Consider the following 6,000-nt stretch of genomic DNA (forward strand, 5'->3'; position numbering starts at 1 on the left):
AAATCATCATTAATTCACCTTGAGTCGTCTTCATTTTGGCAATAACAGTTCATTTAAGTGACTTTTTCTTGTGCCAGTTTTCTTTGAATCATTATTAAACTTCCATTTTGGTCTGTAGTAATTTCTGTAGACTTAAATTTGACTTTTTTTTTATTTTTTAAATCAATGACAATTGACACTCCTCTGGATTTTGAGAATCTGGATCCCAAACTCACCCAAACCTTTCACTTTCCATTGCTGATTGGTGAGTTTCTTGTAAAAAAAACAGATGTTGGTGTTATTCTTTTTCAAATAACAAGTATCAAAACATTTTCAAAGGCCTTCATTATTATGGCTGTGCGCAATTTCATTGCCATCCCATGTCACACACATTAATGTGTTCATATCTTAATTATTATCCATAACACGTGATATTGAGATGGGTCTTTGCATATTTTTTGTTTCATATTGACACCATCCATTATATAAGGTGTTTGAAACACTACAGAAACAGCTACAATGAAAATAGTGTCGATCAATGTTCAAGCTTCTAAGCGGGACTTCCCATTTCCCCTTCGATGCTTCCCACATGAATCTGTCCTGTACGGTTGCAGAGGTAAGAGAGCGACCTTATTGGTGCCTCTGTGGTGGCCAAATGACATATCTTTAACAGTCATCCTTTCCATTTTACCGTATCACCTTTATCACTGCCTTGAATCATAGGTTGAATCAGACATTTTCACATAATAGTGTAGCATTCACAACTCATAATGCTAGTATTTTATATCTACAGCCTCGTCTGAGGAAAATGCATGTTTTTAGACAAATTAAATCCACTTAGATTTGTAGTAGGGGTACAGTATTCCACTTCAATATTTTCCATTGCTATTTCTATACTGTTTGTGCATCCATTGACTTTAGTGTACTATACATTGAAGGGGCTTCTCTATCTGTCTGTATGTATTGGTATGCATGGCTGGCTACACCAACAGATCACATGTTCTCTCCAGTGATGAAAGAGTAGAAAAAGGATTCTTCCACTTCATGCCGCCACTTGATTCTCTTCCATAATATGAGGATCAAACACAATCCAGACCAACTGTAGCTTTACTATAGTTTCATTCAGCCACCAAGGAGTTTTAGTGGTGGTGGGTTATGTTTCTGCCCTGTGGCAATGCAATCTCAATATCCCAATGCAATTATCAGGATGAGACATTTCATTTCTATAGCAAAGGCCAAAGTCTCAAGCATCAAGACTCAATTTGATTGAAAAACCATGCGTGCTTATTACGTCTCCACAGGCTTCAAACTAAGGCCCCTCAAACTTCAAACTAAGGCCCCTCAAACCCCATAACCCTTCCCTGCACTTCTCTGTCAAATTTATTTTATTCCAATTTCTCCATTCTCTGTAGGAATGTATTTTGATTTTTAAAAATCTGCATATGCTGTTTGGGAGGGAAAAAAAGCCTTCCCTATTTGTCTAATTTTCATCTGAAAAACATTGTGTGTGAAAACAAAAAGGCTGTTTCCAGGGAATATAGATGTGATCAGTATATCTTCTGTCTCAGTCAGTGTCCTTATGGGTAATAGAATGTAAGAACTTAAAAAAACAACAACAGCTTCAGAAAACTACAATGAACTACATCCATCATTGAAAAAGCCACCAGACACGAAACCAGCGTGTCCGTTTGGACTTTGTGATTCATTTTTAAATTCCCTGCATGCTTTCATGTTGTGTCCTAATTCTGTATGCTAAACCAGAAATGCCAGAGAACACAGCTGAATAAATTCCTGCTTGGCTGGTTAAAAATTAATACTGCTGTCAATGTTGGAGAATTATGTTACTTTTTAACCACACACTCTGTTAAATATTCAATCTCAGGAAAGCAAACAGTGCATTCCTTTACCTTCAGCTGTGCCTTGTCACCTGGTGTGTGTATATGTGTGTGTGTGTGTGTTGTTTGCGTGTGTCTTTGTGTGTTTTCATCTGTTTACTCTGATGCCAGAATTTCAACTTAATTGGGATATCTGTAGAGGTTTCCTTCGAGTGCGAAACACAGTGGACCTCCAACACCTCAAATATTTATTTGTTATTTGTACACACAGTTTTCTGATGGCGGGAATTCTTATTAGGCAACCTCATTTAAGGGGTGACTACCAATCCAATTAGGTGTAATTGGAGGCTGATAAAACAGTCTTCAGAGGTAACCTGTGTTGACACAGGCTACATCCTCACACCCCTACGCTCCTCTCTCTCTGTCTCTCTCTGTGTGAAGGCTGTGGACCTGCAGAGAGCGAGAGACCGAGATGGAGAGAGTGAGAAAGAAAGAGAGAGAGAGTCCGGGCAATGCCGAAATCCTTAGCAATTACATAATAATGAGAATGTTATATTATGTGTGGTGACAATGCTGTTCTATTCATCAGTGTTCAGCTGACCAGAGAACCAGTTGGTGTTGACAGTTTAGCTGACATCATGAGGAGAGAGGAGACAAGCAATGGCAGGGGCTAATTCAACCAGTCCTACTCCCAGTCTCCCACAAAGCCTCCAGGATCCCAGCACAATGCCCCAGGACCGGCCTATTGTCTCAGGGCCTGGACCACCCTGGACCACCCTGCTCAACCCTCAGTCACACATACAATGGACCCTGGTGTGGTGGTCCTTGTGGCTCTGTCTGTCTGTGGGCCATATTCACTGACAGAGACTGATAAGAAACCAATCAGACGTCATGTACATGTATATAGACTGGCGTGGTGATCGTATTGAGAAGATATGCTGGCCTGTTATGCCCCTTGGTCTGTGGCGATTATGAGGTTTCTCTGTAGGTGACAAGGGAATGTCAGGCTCATGTCGGTGCTACTGTTTCAACTAGGCCCATGTTAATGCTACTTATTTGGTAGTATAGAAAATGACAGATACACAGGTACATCACACACTAACTGATTTGACTGATGTGTTCTCTAATGAATCCTGCGAGATAGATCACTAGATCACTGCTCTACTAGATAGATCACTGCTCTACTGGAGGTCCCCATCCCAGCTCTCTGGACTATATAAACAGCCAATCAGAATATGGGAGTAAATACTAGTTCAACATTAGAGGTGGTGAGTGTAGTGTTGAGTTGGATATTTAGCGACGGAGCTCCAGACTTTGTTGAAGATGGACGAGCTGTCACTACTGACATCTCCCCCACTTTGATTATCCAACACGGAGGTCTTAATCACAAGGCTTGAGTCTGGAGTATCTGGGCGGTTACACCAAACCCTATCCAGCATGAAAGATTAAAGTCATCGCTGCTTCCTATCAGCACAGAGCCAAGTACCCGGGGAAATACTATATAGCGTTTCACTATATAGCGTTTCACTAGCGTTTCACTCACCCTAATGTTTCCTCTTTGGGATCAAGTGGGGATTTCATATCTGATTGGACGGTGTCAGGGTTTGGAACATGATGTAAAGAAACATTAGCTATTCTTAACATCCCAGTTTACGTTTCTCCCCTGTTGCTCCGCTCAATGCCTGCCTTGCTGTGTGGGGATGTGTCGGGTGTGTGTTTGGTTTTAAACGTGGTATGTTTCCATTTAAAAAGAAGCATGTGGTAAAGCTGGGGACTTGGAGGTTGTATTATTTGTGTGTGTGTCATTTGCATGACAAATGGGTGCACACTCTGTCGTCTCAATCTATGTAGATCATGTTAACCTGATTACCAAGGTAACCTACGACCTGACAGGCCACAACCAAGCATGCACACAAACACATACGCACACGTGCGTGTGCACACACATATACACACAGATAACCTCACACTTTCATTACAGTTTTTTGGATATGTGTGGAAAAGAAAAATCTGCATCTACAGTATATTATGGACGCGACGATAGTCCCGTCTATCTTAGGTTTTAGGCAATCCATGTTAAAGTGAGTTTTCCCCTTAGTCATTTCTCAGTCAACACTCCATATTACGGAATTAAATTTGGCACACCAGTTGAGGACTCAACTCCCTAAATGGTCAGCAGATAACACTGCGATCCGATCGCTAATTTTCTTGCTGGAAGGATGTATAGAAATTTGACATTCAACCTGTAGGAATTCTGTAGGAAGGCATTTAAGAAAATCCACTAAATTGTCAGTTACACTCGAATAACCAAGAAAGATTACATATCAGAAGTGCCTCCCATTTGAATATCCGAGAAAGATATTTTCTCTGCAGTTTTTTTTCCAGCAAAGAATGAAGGTAAGCTAACTAAATTAACTAAATTACATGGGTGCTATCAAGCAAATTATTTCATTTTTGTTGAGGGAGAAACAGAAAAAGACAGACAGAATTAGGATTACATACAGTATAATTCAAAGTGACAAAGGCAGCATGCTCTCATTGTAAATCTACAGTTGAAGTCGGAAGTTTACATACACTAAGGTTGGAGTCATTAAAACTGGTTTTTAAACCACTCCAAAAATGTCTTGTTAACAAACTATAGTTTTGGCAAGTCGGTTAGGACATCTAATTTGTGCATGACACAAGTCATTTTCCCAACAATTGTTTACAGACAGATTATTTCACTTATAATTCACTGCATCACAATTCCAGTGGGTCAGAAGTTTACATACACCAGTTGACTGTGTCTTTAAACAGATTGGAAAATTATGTTATGGCTTTAGAAGATTCTGTTAGGTAATTGTCATCATTTGAGTCAATTGGAGGTGTACCTGTGGATGTATTTCAAAGCCTACCTTCAAACTCAGTTTCTCTTTGCTTGACATCATGGGAAAATAAAAATATATCAGCCAAGACCTCTGAAAAAATGTGTAGACCTCCACAAGTCTGGTTCATCCTTGGGAGCAATTTCCAAACGCTTGAAGGTACCACGTTCATTTGTACAAACAATAGTACGCAAGTATAAATACATTCTTACCTTGATCCTCGGTATTAGCTCATTTTTGGCCGTATTGCGAATATGATTTTGAGTGGCATCACAAAATCATACCAGTTTCCAGGCAATGTTGTTCTGCACTAAGATGGCAGTTGACTGATGTTGCAGTACCTTAGCCTGATTTATCCAGACTTTCTGGCAATTGTGTAAACAGGGCCGGTTTCAGGCATAAGTGACATAAGCGGTCGCTTAGGTCCCCCGGCCGCTAGGGGACCCAAAACATGTAAACATTTAGGAACTCGGTGGGGTCTCAACTAACTATTGAAAGTAAGAATAGTAGATGTTATGACTGCCACTGACAGTCACTCAATTAGCCCTGCCAGCTAACAATTGTTAGATTGGTAGTTAGTCTAGCCAGCTATCTAAACTTGTAGCATAGACCGTATTCCAACTGGGCACGCAGGTCACATGCCCAGGGGCCCCGACTTCCAGGTGGCCCGGTGAATAATCTGCCAATGTGCCCTTGAGCAAGTCACTTAACCCTAATTGCTCCTGTATGTCGCTCTGGATAAGAGCATCTGCTAAATGACTAAAATGTACAAATGTAGGTGGTGGCCCTCCCAGAAGGCTAGATCTTCCACGGTGTGTAATTTATAAGCAACTTAGCTGTTGAAATGCAAACAACAGGTGATGAGACCAGTACACCCATGCATACCCCACAATACGTGCCACCAGAGGTCTCTTCACAGTCGCCAAGTCCAGAACAGACTATGGGAGGCGCACAGTACTACATATTGCCATGACTACATGGAACTCTATTACACATCAAGTAACTCATGCAAGTAGTACAATTTGATTTAAAATATAGATAAAATACACGTTATGTAACAACGGGGACTGTGAAGCAACACAAACACAGGCATAGACACATGCGTACACACACATACACATGGGTTTTGTGCTGTAGATATGTGGTAGTAGAGTAGGGTCCTGAGGGCACACACTTCATGTGTTATGAAATATGTTGTGAACGTTTTGTAATATTTGTAAAAATTGTATAACTGCCTTGATTTTGCTGGAAGAGTAGTTGCTGCCTTGGCTAGATTCAGGTTGGAGAAAACCTACAAGACGGTAACTCTCCAGGGGAGTATC

The sequence above is a fragment of the Oncorhynchus kisutch genome, linkage group LG18 (assembly GCF_002021735.2).
Source record: "Oncorhynchus kisutch isolate 150728-3 linkage group LG18, Okis_V2, whole genome shotgun sequence".
Lineage (NCBI taxonomy): Eukaryota > Metazoa > Chordata > Actinopteri > Salmoniformes > Salmonidae > Oncorhynchus > Oncorhynchus kisutch.